This window comes from Elephantulus edwardii, unplaced genomic scaffold, assembly GCF_000299155.1.
Source record: "Elephantulus edwardii isolate Elephantulus edwardi_28Jun2011 unplaced genomic scaffold, EleEdw1.0 scaffold00448, whole genome shotgun sequence".
NCBI classification, from domain to species: Eukaryota; Metazoa; Chordata; class Mammalia; order Macroscelidea; family Macroscelididae; genus Elephantulus; species Elephantulus edwardii.
In genome coordinates this window covers 197638-214643 of record NW_006400198.1, presented here as the reverse complement: position 1 = coordinate 214643, position 17006 = coordinate 197638, and positions in this window count along the sequence as shown.

The window sequence follows — 17006 nt, the reverse complement described above, 5'->3', positions numbered from 1 at the left end:
ACTCTAGCTCCTCGCACATTTCATTGTAACATTTTGCTTTATCATCCCGTGCTGCCTTTTGGAATTTTCTGTTCAGCTCTTTAGTATCTTGAATTTTTCCTTGTGCTTCGGCTTCTCTGCGCTCCAGTGCAATTTTCAGAGTTTCTTCTGACATCCATTTTGGCTTCCCCCCCCCCTTCTGTCTTTGTAATGACCATTTGCACTCTTCCTGGATGATACATTTGACATCCTCCCACAACTCATTAGGTATTCATTCATTAGTGTTCAAGGCCTCAAACCTGTTCCTGAGATTTCTGAAATTCAGGTTGGATGACCTCAAAGTCATATTTTACTTCCCATGGATCCAGTTTAATTTTCCTCAGTTCAGCTTGAACTTGCATATGAGTAGTTGGTGGTCTATTCCACAATCAGCTCCTGGTCTAGTTCTCACAGCTGATATTGAGCTTCTCTAGCGTTTTTTTCCCGTATGTTTTATAAGAAACATGAACACACATTATACACGTGGATTTTTCCTGATGGTATGCATAGGAATCAGATCGATGCAATCAATAGATAGTGGTATTGAAGGAGGAAGTTCAAGCTTCTCTGAACTGGCAAAGAATTGGCAAAAAACAAATCCCTAGGAATTGATGGCATAAGCACTGACATAATTTAACAAACAGAAGCTGCCCTATATGTGTTCACCAGGTTGTGTCAAGAAATCTAAAGGACAACTACTACCTGGTCAACTGAATGGAAGAGATCTATCTATATGTGTTACTATTCCAAAAAGAAGTGACCCGACAAAGTGTGGAAATTATCAAACAATATCACCAATATTGCATTCTAGCAAGATCCTACTGAAGATTACCCAAAACCAAGTGGAACATTACATGAGTATAGACTGCCAGATGTGCAGGCTGGGTTTAGAAGAGGCTGTGGCACGAGGAACGTTATAGCCAATTTAGATGGATCTTAACTGAAAGCAGAGAGTACCAGACAAATATCTATCTATGTTTCATTGACTTATGCAAAGATATTTGACTGTGTGGATCATAATAAATTGTGGCTAACCTTGAGAAGAATGGCAATCCCAGAACACTTAATTGCCCTCAGGTGATACCTATACTTGAACCAGGAAGCAGTAGTCAAAACAGAGTGGGAAAACTGCATGGTTCAGGATTAGGGAAAGTGTACTTTAGGGATGCATCCTATCTCAATACGTTTTCAATCTATAAGCAGAATAGAGCATTAAGAAGGCTAGCCTTTACAAGGAGGAATGTGGCATCAAGACTGGAGGAAGACTCATCAACCACCTACATTATGCAGATGACACAACCTTGCTTGCTGAAACAAAAAAGAACCAGACGTGCTTGCTGTAGAAGGTAAAGGACTGTAGTCTTCAATACGGATTGCTCAAAATCACTGGCAATAGAAGAGATGCAAATCAAAATCACAGTGAGGTAGTATTTCACTCAAGTAACAGTGGAAAAGTTTAACAGGGAAATGAGCAATTAATGTTGGAGAGAATGCGGTAATATAGAAACTCTTCTACATCATTGATGGGATCATGAAATGGTACAACTACTCTGGTAGGCTGTTTGATACTTCCTCAAAAAGCTGAACATAGAAATTCCACAGTACCCAGCTATTCCACTGCCTGGAATATACCCTGAGAAAAGGAGAAGTGAGGTACAAATGGAGACTTGTACTCCAATGTTCATAGCAGCATTATTCACCATTGTAAGAACATGAAAACAGCTCAGATGTCCCACCACAAACGAATAGATTGAGAAATTATCTCAGAGTCAAATACTATGCAGCATACAGGAGCAATGATTTTCTAAATTATTAACTAACTTGGGAGGGACTGGAGAGCATTATTCTGAGTGAACTTACTCAGTCCCACAAGGATAAATATTTTACAAAACCATTATTATAGAATAAGGGGGATGGGAGAGTGTGGAAGCACAGGGATGAGGATGTGCAAGGGGAGAGGGTGATTAATGATGGGGTAGAACAATTTGATGGGTGGAGGTGAGGGAAATTAGAAGAATCTGTTCTAGAAAACAATGTATTCAAATTTTAGAAATAAACTGGTATAATAAAGACAAAATACCAAGCAAACACATTCTCATCATTAGGCCTATTGACAGCACCATGATAGATGGAGAAGAGATTCTGGTTGCTAACAATTACAGTTTGTTTAGTTCCATGATCAAAACTCTCCCACCAGAACCTTTGGGGAAAGTCTGCTGTCAGAGACCTCTCTGGAGTATTGAAGAGCAATAATGTCAGTCTAGAGACTAAGGCACCCCTGATCCAGTATATGGATGGTCTTTGAAATTACTTGCAATGCATAATAGAGCTGGACAATGACCAAGGGAGGTAGATGAAAAATCAATATCTTTGAACTGTGATGCAAGAGAAGAGTGTTGAATATACTGTGGATGGCCAGGAGAAGAAACAGGTCCATCCTGGAGAAGATGAAACCAAGCTTCTCCCTGGAGGCAAGGATTCTGAAGGTCCATCTCATATACTCTGAGCTTTGCCTTGTCCTGCACCATCCTCACCATCCCTGACATGCTGATTCATTGTTATTGTCACTATGTCAGTACCATCTTGATGAGGGTCTTTTTTTTTTTTTGCTCATTGTCCACCTTTCCCAGAATGATGGATTGGATTGACACAGTAACTTTAGAAATGGGCTCTACTGTGTCAGAGATTATGAGAATGGCACAGGATAGGCCAGGGTTCAGGTTGCCTGCTCTAGGGTCACTATGACTCATACCTGACAGCACCTAACAACAACAGATAGCCCTCCAGATAACAGGGCCAAAACATGTGAGACAAAGTTTCACTATCCTTGCCTCTAGGGAGCACCTGTTTTGCACTTGTTTGCTCTTTTAACCATGAGATAATCAGTCTTTTTCTCCAACACCACAATTCAAAATATTGATTCTTCTCCTAACATCCTTATTCATTGTCCAACTTTCAGATGTATATCAAACAATTGAAGATATTGTGCCTCGGCCTATGCCTACCTTAGTCTTTAAACTTGCAGCCTTGCTCTTTAACACATTGTCCTTGACAGTAGGTTTCCCCAGTGAAACAAGATTTGTATTTCTTCACTGCTACTACCATGGGTGTTGATTATGGCTGTGAATAAAATGAAATCTGTCAATTTTAAATTTTTCTCCATCTATAATAATATTTATATTGGTCCAATGGTGATGATTTTTGTTTTCTTGGTATGGAGATGTAACACAACATCTGCACAATAAAAGTTATTGATGAATCTTCTCCAAACTTGATATCACATTCTTCTGCATATAGTCCAGCTTCTCAAATTATTTGTTCAGTATACAGATACAAACCTTTCCTGATTTTAAACCATGAAGTGTTCCCTTGTTCTGTTTGGAAAACTGCTTCTTTATCTATATATACATTTTGCAAGAGCACTGTTAAGTGTCCTGGAATTCCCATTCTTTTTTCTTAATATCAGGCATAATTTACTGTGATCTACACAGTCAATAAAAGATCTTTCTGTTATTTTCTGCTTTCAGTCAAGATTCATCTGACATCAACAATAGTATTTCTAGTTCCACACCTTTTTATGAATCCAGTTTGAAATTCTGGCTTTTCCCTGTCAATTTAAAAATAATTTTTGAAAAGATTTTATTTACATATGATATTGTTCAATAATTTCCTATTGGATCTCTATCTCTCTCCCCTTTCTCCTCTCTTTCCCTTCTCTCCCTTCCTCCCTCTACTCTCTCTCTCTCTCTCTCCCTCTCTCTCAGGAAGAAATAACTCTTCTCTTAGTTGGCATAGGCTAATGAGTACATTCAGGACAGCATCTGTTTGCTGAAACACTCCAATGGATACTCCATTAATCCCTATGGCCTTATTTTTTACCAATACCTTCAGTGCACCATGGATTTCTTTCTTTGAATTTGTTATTAAATAATTTTGTACTTCCTAATTTATTTTTTTTAGTCTACCAATTCTTTTTGGTACAGTGACTGTGTACTGTTCCTATCTTCTTTTGATGCTTCCTTCATATTTCAAGATTTTTCCCAAAGTAGGTTTTAAGGTCAGGGAGTGCTATGCCTCCCACTTCAATTTTGTTCTTCAGAAGTGCTTTGCTTATTTGGGGTCTCTTTTCTCACCAAATAAACTTGAAAATTTTCCTTTCAATCTTCTTGAAAAATGAATGTAGTATCTATATTGAGGTTGTGTTGAACATGTAGATTGCTTTTGGTAGGAGTGTCATTTTCACAATATTGAGTCTTCCTATTTTTTCATTTCTTTAGGTGTTTTAATGCATCTCACAGAAATGTTCTGTAGTTTTCTCTGTATAGGTCTTTTGTGCCTCTAATTAGATTCACTCCAAATATCTCAATTTGTGGTTGGCTGTTGTAAATAATATTGCTTTCTTGGTTTCCTTTTCTGAATTCTCTTTGATACAGTAGAGGAATCCCTCTGATTTTTGGATATTGATCTTATATCCTGCCACTCTCCTAAATTAGTCTACTAGCTCTAACAGTTTTTTGGTTGAGTCCTTGGGGTGTTCTCTGTACACAATCATATCATTTGCTTATAGTGACAGTTTAACCATCTCTTTGCTGATCTGGATGCTTTTTATTAAAAATATATATATGGCGTGTGTGTATAAATGTGTGTGTGTGTGTGTGTGTTTTGCCCATAGAATCCTTTATTTAGTACAGAGATTTGAGGCTTGAATTTGTCCTTCACTTCTTTCAGTTTGAAGAATGCCAAATACATTCTTCCCTCTTGATTTCCTAACTCTAGTTCTTTGCACGTTTCATTATAATGCTTTGGTTTGTCTGCTTGATCTGCTCTTTCAAATATTTTGTTCATCTCTATTCCTTCAGCATTACTTCCCTTTATGTTAGACTTCCTCCATTCTGATGAAAGTTTCAGAATATCTTTTCAAATCCACTTTTTAGAATTTCTTCTTTATCTTTGCGATGAGCGCTTACTTTCTTCATGGATGATGCCTTTTTAAAAATTATTTTTCTTAGGAGCTCTGGTGGCCTAGTGGCAAGGAGCTGAATTCCAATCCCAGAGATGTGCAGTTCGAATCCACCAGGTGCTCTGCTGGAGAAGGAGGGGCAATCTCCTCCTGTACCAGTCAGATTCAATTTGACGGTACACACACACACACACACACACACACACACACAAATAATAAAATAAAATTTAAAAAGAGCAGGCAGGAAGGAGAAGAGGAGAAGGGTGGGAGGCCTGGGGCAGAACAATAGGAGCTGGAGGAAAGGCAGGGTGTCCCAAGGGCAGAGGAGGAAGGAGGAGGAGGAGGAAATGGGAAAGGGATCCCAGTGTGGGTGGATGTGGCAGGAGAGGACTCAGACAATGTTGGCTCTGGTTGCGGCCTCTGCTGGTCTATGGATGATGTCCTTGATGTCATCCCACATTTCATTTAAACTTTGGTCATTAGTATTCAGAGCATCAAATCTGTTTTTTGAGATGGTTTTTCAATTCAGTTGGGATGCATCCAATGTCATATTTTGGTTTTCATCAACCTGTTTTCATTTTTTCAGCTTCAATTTGCACTTGCACATGAGTGGTCGATGATCTATTCCATAGTCAACTCCTAGCCTGGTTTTGACTTGTGATATTGAGCATCTCCGTCACTGATTCCTGTGTAGTATCAGGTGAAGTCCATGTGTATAATCACCATTTATGGGGGTTTTTTGAGAGAGAAAAATATTTACATTGAATAAATGATTGTTCAAAATTTTATCATATGACCTTCAGACTAATTTCAGTCACCAAGCTAGTAATTTTCAACATGCAAATACACAACACATATATATACAACATACATTGACATATACACACACATGCATAATGTACATACATACACAACAGAACACAGGTACATTGCCAAAACCTTTGTAGTAAAGCAAGGGGTAGACTTAAACCTGAACAAACAAGCCTGTGTTAGAATTTTAATAGCATTCCAACTATTTGGATTTATATTGCTTTAGCCAGTATTAGTAATTAAGCATTCACATTAGTAATTAAATTCTCACTAAGGTCTATGTCTACTCTCTTCAGAAGTCAAGAATATTTTGGCCCTTATACAACATCCTAAAATAAAATACTTTGAATGGACTTTGAATTATCTTTTAAAAACTTATAAGAGAGTTGGTGGTGTAAACACAGAGAAATTAGAACAAGAACTAATATTTATGATTATTTCTTAAGTACTTTAAAAATCAGTTTTATTCTTCACAATAATAACCTTTTTGAGGTTTAATAAATGAAGTGAGTTAAAAATTTCTGATGATTTAATGGTGTTATTGTTGTTGTTATGTGCTGTTGAGTTACTTGCGACTCATAGTGACCCTACGTACAAGACCCCTAAACCCTGCTTTATCCTGTTCCAACCCCTTTGTTTCCAACACGCCTACTCCTACTACAGTAATCACTGAATCAATCCAGGGTCTTCCTCTCCTGCACTGTCCCTCCACTCTCCCAAACATGGTGTCCCTCTCTAAGGATTGGTCCCTCCTTGCAACATGCCCAAAGTATGTCAGAAGAAGCTTCAGAATCCGTGTCTCCAAGGAGCAGCCCGGCTTCACCCTCTCCGGGACAAACCTATTTGTTCTCCTAGCATTCCATGGTATATTCAACACTCTTCTCCAGCACTACAGCTCAAAGGCTTGAATTCTCTATCATCTGTAGTCACTGTCCAGCTCTCCAATGCACAGCATGCAATTGTGAAGACTATAGACTAGATCAGGTGCACCTTAGTATCCAGCCTGGCATCGTTGCTCTTTAGTACACTGGAGAGGTCCCTGACAGCTGACTTTCCCAATGCATATCATCTCTTGATTTCATGACTGCTGGTACCAAGAGTGTTGACTGTGGAGCCAAGCAAACTAAAACTGTTAACTATCTCAATCTCTTCACCATCCAAACTGATGCTGCCAATTGGTCCAGTGGTGAGAATCTTTGTTTTCTTGATGTTGAGCATCAATCCATATTGAAGGCTGCCATCCTTGACTTTCTGCAGCAAGCACTTCAGGTCCTCTTGAGTTTCAGTAAGCATGGTGGTATCATCTTCATAACTCAGGTTGTTGATGAATCTTCCACCAAACATGATGCTACATTTCTCCTTGTAAAACATAGCGTCCTGGATGATCTGTACTGCTTACAGATTGAAAAGGTATGGAGACAGAATATATCCCTGGCACCCCCTCTCTGATTTTGAACTATGCAGTGTTTCCTTGCTGTTCTGACCACTGCCTCTTGGTCCAAGTATAGATTTTCCATTAACACAATCAAATGTTCTGGGATTCCCATTCTTCTCAAAGTCAGCCACAGCTTATTGTGATCCACACAGTCAAAAGTCTTTGCATAGTCAATGAAGCACAGAGAGCCATTCTTCTGGTATTCTCTGCTTTCTGCCAAGACCCATCTAACATTAGCTATAAAATCCCTAGTATCACAACCTCTTCTAAACCCAGCCTGCACATCTGGCAGTTCTCTGTTGATGTGTTGCTTCAGTCGTTTTTGCATAATTTTCACCAGAGTCTTGCTTGCATGTGATATTAATGATATTGTTCAATAATGTCTGCACTCTGTGGGGTCCCCTTTCTTTGGAACGGAAACAAATATTGATCTCTTCTAGTCAGTTGGCCAGTTGGCTGTCCTCCAGATTTTATGGCACAACTTAGTGAGCCCATCCAGGACAGCATCTGTTTGTTGAAATATGTCAGTTGGTATGCTGTCAACTCCTGGAGCCTTGTTTTTAGTCAATTCTTTCAGAGCAGCTTGAATTTCCTCCCTCATCATCACAGGCTCTTGCTCATATGTTGTTTCATGAAATTCCTCTATGTAAGCCAATTTCTTCTGGTACAGTGACTGTGTATACTCCTTCCATCTTTTTTAATGCTCCTTAGAACATTTAACATTCTGCCCAACACATCATTAAGTATTGCCACTTGTGGCTTGAATTTGTTTTTCAATTCCTTCAGCTTAAGAAATACTGAGAGTTCAGCCCTTTTGTTTCTGACTTCAGCTCTTTGCACATTTCATTACAGTATCTTGCTTTGTCATCTTGAGCTGCCCTTTGAAATTATCTGTCCAGCTCTTTAATTTCTTGACTTCTTCCTTAACTTCGGTTTCTTGGTGTTCTAATACAATGTTCAGAGTCTCATATGACATCCATCATGGTCTTTTCTTCCTCTTCAGCCTTTGTAATGATCTTTTGCATTCTTCATTGACCATATTCATGATATCCTCCCACAACTCATTTGGTCTACACTTATTGGTGCTCAAGGCCTCAAATATGTTCCTGAGATGGTTTTGAAATCCAGGTTGGATAGACATATGGTCAAATTTTGGTTCCCGTGCATTTGATTTCATTTTCTTCAACTTCTGTTTGAACTTGCATATGATTAATTGGTGGTTTGTCCCATAATCAGCACCTAGCCTGGTTTTCACAGCTGATATTGAGCTTCTCCAGTGATTCTTTCCACAAATGTAATCAATTTAATTCCTTTGCCCAACATTGGGTGAAATCCATGTATATAGCCTCTATTTGTATTTCTTATAAAAGGTATTTGCAATGAATAAATCATTGAATGTGCAGCATTCCATCATTCTATCTCCAGCCCCATTTCTGTCACAGAGTCCATCCTTCTTCCCTGTTCCCAGCTTTTCCATTTCAGTTACCCATTATTGTCAATGCATCTTGATTGCATGTACGATGGATTTCTGACTGCAAAAGTTGGTAGAAATCTTCTATTTGCTCCTCTTTGGCTCTAGTTGTCAGCGCTTATATTTGAATGATAGTGGTATTCACTTGACTTCCTCGTATGCATAGAGATATTATTCTGTCACTCACCACATTGTATTTCATAATGGATCTAGAAATTACTTCTTAATTATGAAACAACTCCATTTTTTCCTCACCTTTTCATCCCCAGCAGAGTAGATCATATGATCATCTGATCCAAAATGTTCCATGCCAAGCCATCTCACTTCGCCAATATCTCGTATGTCAATATTTATGTGTTCCATTTCTTTCTTAACAACGTCCAGTTTTCCTACATTCAGTGTCTGCTTACAGCTCTCCCTTCTTCTTGTGTTTCCATATCTGAGATCTCAGACACAGTTGACATGTCTGCTAGTCTAAGTGTGCTCTATTGTACATAGGATTTTTAAAGGCCTGTTATTTCAAAAGTGGATGGTCAATCCTTCTTCCTAGTCTGTTTTAATTTGTGATTTTGGTTGTTGGGGTTTTTTTTAATAATAATCTGACAGAGAAGCATTTTACAGAAAAGAGCAGATGAAAGACATTTACCCAATTAGGAAAATGACCTATAGATTCAATGTTGCTACCGATTTTTGGCATGCATATTTTGACCCATCCCTTTCCTTACTCCACCAGCATCCCTTTCTACTTCCACCTAAATTTTCCTCACAAATGTTTTGCTTCAGATGATGTAATTAGTGGACAAAATATTACCAAACTCTTAAAATTAAGTAGTGGAAATAAAATTTTACTTTTGGGACAAAGCAATACTTGATATCTCACACACACATTTATCATTCATTCAAATTCTATAATATCCTTTCCTTCAAAGCAGGATAGAATTCTGTCATTTGTAGCTTATATCCTCCTTTATTACTTAAGGTGAGCAAAATTGTTTTTAAATTTGAAGGAATTTACTACCCAGTGATACAATTACAATCCTTATACCTATTGGCAATGACCCTAATACTGCATAAATGCCACTAGTGAATGAATACTAATTACAGTTCTTTCAGACTAAAAAGCTGCAGCTGAATATCACTAATTATGCAATGAAGCTACCTATAATACCAAAAACACTGCAATAAATGTATTCACAAGGAAGACAAATAAAAAGTAAATGTAGCAAATCAGCCTTTGTATAAAATAATGGCCAATGCTGAAATCTTTCTATATTACACAATGGATATTTTTAAATGCTTTAATTATCATACAGTGATTACATCTAGCTCAGCACAAATTTGATTTTCATAGCTGCCACAAATTCCAAATGCCCACATGTATCTTTAACACACAATGGTGACTGTGAGGTTTATGTTAATAAAACAATACCAAGGCTGAGATAGAAAACAAAGTTGATATTCAATTCTGTCTGTAATCACACAGCAATTTATAAAAATCACAATTATTTGAATGATTGAGATGAAAAAAAATAGGGTTTTGTTTCGATTTGGGAAAATAATTGTAACTCAATTGCATTAATCTGGTCACAAGTAATTCTTCCATACATACTTGTAGTCAAATTAGTCCATAAAACCCAGTGATTCCTTTAGGACTGTATTGCAATTTCATGCTTAACATGGTCTGGTTTGGGAGAGAGCTACTGATAACGTAGACCTCTATCAATAGAATATCTTGTAGTAGTAAATTAAGCATCCCTACCATTCCTTTTAGTAACATCTGCCCAAGTAAAAATAAGACATAGAGAATAAGAATCTTCTCTCATCCTACTTGTCTCAGTGTTGTTGTGACTCTCTTGGGGAAAGTATCTCTTTCACTTGTGTATGGGTTACCTGAAGCATTTTCAAGGTTAATTTGGTAAATTTTATTTTATATGATTTTAGTCTTGCATGCCATCTTTAGAATATAATTGTTGTAAGAAAATGATTAAAACTGAAGTTGAATTTCTTTATGATAATATGTATTTTACATAAATGAGTCTGGAGATTTTAATAGTTTTAATACTTTGAGCTTGAAAAAGGTCTAAGCTCTATAAAAAGGTGCACATATTTGTGTTTTAGGAAAAGGTAGTTAGAAATGTGGGAGCTGCTACTGAATCAAAAACAAACAACAAATAAGGTTCCAGTAATAACTCTGAAATTAATTAGGTTTAACCTTGATAAAGTTACTTATACTTTATTTGCTTATAAAATAAGGATGTGAGCCTCAGTATATAAATCTATTATTTTTAGCATTCTTAGTGTTAAATTCATTTCTATAGTATTTCTGAAACTTGATCTAAAAATACATTACAGGAAAAGTCTTATTTAAACAAATTCCAAAGAGATAAAAAACCCAAAACACCCAATCCAAATATTCTAAAACAAAGGAAATAAAGTAAAGGAAGCTAAAGCCAAAGTGTAACCAGAGGACTAGTACCAGTGTTATGGTACTAACTAGTTGCTATTGCATTGACTTTTCTAAAAGAGATTCCTTGTTCTTCTAGCAATTCATAATATATTCAATTTATAATAATTTAAAGATATTAACTCTTCATTATGCAGATGGCACAACCTCATTTGCTGAATCTGAAGAAGACCTGAGGCACTTACTGCAGAAGGTAAAGGACTTTAGTCTTCACTATGGATTGAAGCTTAATATCAAGAAGACAAAGATTGTCACCTTTGGGTCAATTGGCAGCACCATGATAGATTGGAGAAGAGATTGAGGTTGTTAACAATTGCAGCCTGCTCAGCTCTGTAATCAGCCCTCTTATCACTAGCAGTCAGGAAATCAAAAGACAAATTGCATTAGGAAAATCTGCTATCAGGGACCTCTCCAGAGTGCTGAAAAGCAACAGTGTCAGTCTATAAATTAAGGTGAACCTAATCAAGGCCATGATCTTCACAATTACTTGTTATGCTTCACAGAATTGGACAATAACTAAGGATGACAGAAGAATAGGTGCCTTCGAATTGTGGTGTTAGAGAAGAGTCTTGAATATACCATGGATTGCCAAGAAAAAACAAATAGGTCTGTCTTGGAGAGGGTGAAACCAAGTTTTTCCATGGAAACTATGATTATGAAGCTCCATCTCACATATTTTGGGCACATTGCCGGGAGAGAATGGTCCTTGGAGAAGTAAATCATGCTTGGAAGGGTGGAGGAACAGTGCAAGAGAGGAAGACCCTGGATGTGATGCATTGATATAGTGACTGGGGCAATGGGCCTTGTTGTGTCAGAATTAGTGAGACTAACTCAGGATAAAGCAGGATACAGAGCTGCTGCACATAGAGGGTTGCTATGGGTTGCAGGTGACTCGACAGCACATAACAGCAACGGCAAATACAATTCTTTATTTTTCCTTATTCATTGTCCAAGTTATTTATACATATAAAGCAACTGAAAAATAACATAGCTTTGATCAGGTGCACCTTAGTTGTTAAAGTGACATTTCTGCTCTTTAGTATTTTAGATATGCTTGCCAGGTTTGCCTAAAGGAATCAAGTCATTTGCTCTCTTCACTCATGCTTCTATAAGTGTTTGTTGACTGTGGATTTTTTCCTTTTTTTTTAATTAGTTTTAATGAACATTTACAGAGATTTTGGGCTTTCATTCATTCATTGTTGCACCACTTTCTCCACCCTCCTCCCCAGTCCGTTCCTCCCTCCCCTTCATGTTTGTTTTAATTGTCCAATTGCCACAGTGCCCACCAAAGCCAGTTCTGATCAATCTCCCTTATCAGTGTGTCCCTTGCCATTCCCTATCTCTCCTCTATGAGAGAGACTTCACCCTGATCCATAAGGAAAAGGGGATGGCGCATTCTCTTAGATTTTTGCAACACAAAACCTTTGAAAACCTCATTAATATCTATATTTATTGTGTTTATTTATCAATGATGAGTCTTTTTGTTTCATTTATGTATAAACCATATAGAAGACATTCACAGTCTTTGATCTTTTTCAGTAAGTGCTTCCAGTCTTTTTCACTTTCAGCAAGAAAGATTTATGTCATTTACCTACCAACATTGCTAATGAGTCTTTCTCCTATTCCGATGCCACATTCTTCTTCATATACTACGGCTTCTCAAATTATATATTCAACATGCATGTTGTTGTTGTTATGTACCATTTAGTCCCTTGTGACTTATAGTGACACTATGTACAACAGCTCTGAAGCCTGCCTCCCCCTATTGTCCCAGTTACTGTACAAATCCATCTCATCTGGAGTCTTCCTATCCTGCACTGTCCCACCACACTTCTGAGCCTGATAGTCCCTCCTGACCACATGTGTGAAGTATGTGAGACAGAGCTTCACAATCCTAGCCTTCAAGGAAAAACTTGGTTTCACTCTCTACAAGACATACTTACTCATTTTTTTTGGCAGTCCATGATAAGTTCAAGACTTTTCTCCAACACCATAACCCAAAGGCATAGATTCTTCTCTGTCATCCTTCGTCATTGTCCAACTCTCTGATGCATAGGCAAGTAATTCCTATGATCTGTATCAGGAGCACCTTAGTCTCTATACAGACATCATTGCTCTTGAGTACTCTGGAGAGGCCCCTGACAGCAGATTTTCCCAGTGCAACTTGTCTTTTGATTCCCTGACTGCTGGTGCTTAAGACTGTTGATTGTGGAGCCACGCAGGCTGAAATTATTAACAATCTCAATATTGACTAAGAAAATGAAAACGTTAAAAACCTGACACACACTTTTACTAATATTTAAACCATATATTATTCCTTTCCTTTGTTCAAAAAGCTGCTTCTTGGTCTATATACAACTTTCACATAAACAATTCCATATTCTCAAATTCTCAGTTTTCACAATGCTATACATAATTTATTATGATACTTAAAGTAAAATGACTATATCCTCAATAAATCAAAATTAAATATCTTTCTTCATATTCTTCTTCTAGTCAAACTACATCTTTAATTAATAATGATATCCTGGGTAAAATGTTCTCTTCTAGAACCAACTTGAATTTCTAGGAGGTCAATCTTGATGCAAACATTTTTTTTAATTACATTCAGCAGTTTTTATTCATTCTATAATTCTCTAATTTATGCATTTTTAAGCATCTTCAGAATAGATATGAATATAGATCTCTTCCAGTCAGATAAACAAATTCATTGGCATTGATGAGGACTTCCAGCATGTCTTCTGCTCGTTGAAATATTTCAATTGGTAATTAATCAACTCTTGGAAATTTACTTTTCTCCAATTCTTTTAGAATAGCTTGTATTTCTTTTTTCAATAACATTGATTCTAGATTATATACTGTCTTCTAATACAGCTAAATATTAACCAATCTTTTTTGACACAATGATTCTATATATTCTATTTCTGCTTGATGTTTCCTGTGCAATTCCTAATTTTCCTCATGAAATCTTTCACTATTTCCATTTAAGAACTGAATTTTTTTCTTTAATTATTTTCATTTGTAAAATGCTGACAGTGTTCTTCCCTCTAAGTTTCTAATGCCAGATCTCTGCACATTTTACTGAATACTTTATTTTGACTTCTCAAGCTGCCCTTCAAAATATCCTCTTCAGATCTTTTACTTCATCACTTCTTCAATTTGCTTTAGCTTCTTACATTCAAGAGCAATCTTCAGAATTCCTTCTGACATCCATTTTTTTCCTTCACAAATATTTTCCTTTATGATTATTTACTTTTAAAAAATTATTTCACACAAAATTATTTGGTATAATACAGGCAATCTTCTTTTCATCATTATAATTATTATGATGAAGTTAATAAAAGTTTGATGATGCCTACATTTTTTTCCATTTATATGCATTATATTTCATACATTCCTTCATTTTCATTATGTTCCATATAAACACTCATACATGTTGTGTCTTATAAAATTAATCACCATTGATCTATGCACACTATTACCCCTTCTTTTCAAATTCCCCACTGGGTCTTTCCTAATTCTTTCACCCCCTACCTCTACCCACCAAATTCTGTGACCCCATACTATCCTCACTTCCCCATCAACTGCCCCGCTCCCCTTCCCTCTTCGGACTTTTATACACATCTTACTAGTTATTCTTCCATTTTTACAATAATGATATCATGTAGTACTTGTCTTTATGAGATTGAATTAGTTGACTCAGCATAATGCTCATTAACCTCTCAAAAGTTACCCATTTTTATTTTCTCCCATCTTTAAAATCATCTTTTTATTTCTTCAGATTTGGTGTCCTCAATAGCATCTCAAAGCTCATCTGGTCTAGCCAACACTCATTTGTCAGTTTATTGTACTATAGTATGCTGAATATTTGTATCATTGTGGAGGCTAGTCTATTAGTACTTCAAATACCTAAAAGATTACCCATGGTGGAAAGATAACCAGCAGAACTTCCAGAGTAAGACAGACTAGTAATCTGAACAATAACAAATATTTAAAAAAATTTTTTTTAAAAAGGCCAGTGGAAACTTTATGAAGAGCAGTAAAACATTATCTGACATGGTATCATATGACTAACTCAGTTTGGAAGGCACACAAACTTCACCTGTGAAAAGAGCTTCCTCCACACAGTAGAATTAACCTCAATGGCATGGATAGGGTAAAGCTTTCAGGATCTTCATTTGTTGATGTGCTATGATTCAATATGAGAAGAAACATTGGCAAACATCCCTTAATAATTGGAATATGATGCACAATTGACACCAAGATTTTGGAGATAGGAGTGTAAGTGTCTCACTGCTTTTGAAGGTTCAATGAGTTTCCTAAAAGAAGAGCGAGGAGAATGAAGAAGATACTTAGCCGGAGTTCTTCAATGATAAATTCTCCTTAAGAAGCCTCAGTGTCCTGACTCTTGAAGGCACAAATCAAACTGGGTCCAGATGCCTGTCTAAGGACTCAAGATCACTAAAGAGTAGATGCCCATGTTAGGTACAGTACACTTATTCATGGAAACAACTACATACCACAGATGTACCCTACTAAATCCAAATGAACTGCATTCTCAATGCAAATCCCCTTAGCAAAATCTCAAGTTACCCTCAGCAGTTCAAACACCATCCAAGACAAATGGAAATTTTATAGTATAGAGAAGGAATTAAAATGAAAAATCAGGAGTCTTAGTCAAGGGCAATTGAAATGAATTACTTTGCAATATATTTAAAAATACTTAAACATATGATCATATTTCAGAGCACCTCCCTGAAAGTAGGCTATGAAAGCAAGTGTACCTGACATTCATTATCCACACAATAGATCTTCCTGATTAGCACTTCAAGCTTCCTGAGAGCGCTTAGTATTTTAAAAAAAAATCTTTCCCTATCCTGTTCCTTGTACAGTACATGATGGAGTGTGTTTGTAAAGCATTTCATGATAAATGGAATAGCAATAATGCAAACAAGACAACAACGTTAGTTAAGCAAAGGAAGAAATTAATTTTTCATGCCAAGATAAAAATTATGAGCAAGGAAAGTTTTTGTAATGATATATTTTTTTTTAAGATGAGTGTAGTAGACATTTCCTTACTGAGGTTTGTGGATGTATGTGAATGTTGTTGTTGTTGTTTTTGTTAAGTGCTGTCGAGTCGCAGGCGACTCATAGCAACCCTATGAAGGAGAGTCCTCGAAGCTTGGGTGCCTTTCATCCTCTCTCCAGGTTCATAGGGTTTCCAGAAGCAAGCTATTATGGAAGTGGATGCCACTCCTCCTTCCTCGCTTGTTTAATCGGGGAGCTCCACCCCACTAATGGTTGCGTATGTGTATACTGAACTTTAATCTGATAAGCCTTTCATTAATTTGACCTATTAATTTTGTCATTATGTACATTTGTGGAAAGTTGTGCTGTGCCTCTCAGTACAACAAAGTGGGGAAAGTCAGCTAACCAGACAATGGACAAGTTGTATACCCCAAAAAGACAAGGTGAAGTACTAGTCTTAGCACATGTAAATGTAAACTTAATTAAAAATTTGGGAGCACTGATGTCAGAGTTCATAAGGAGAAGTACTGCTTACCCAAAGGTGGCACAGCTCTAGTGGTTTGAATCCACCAGCCACAACACAGGAAAATGATGGGCATCTTCTGTGCAGTTTATAGCCTCTGTAAAGTTTCTAGAGGATCAATTATTAATTGGTTCTAACTTGACAACAATGAGTTGAGTAGATTTCAACGTAGATTGGTTATGATCACATGAGGTCTTTCCTGAGTAGGGCGGGTCCTAATCTTATATGCTGGTGTCTTTATGAAAAAGCAGATTCATGGAGACAGAGATACAGAAGAAAGACAACATGGGATGCTGA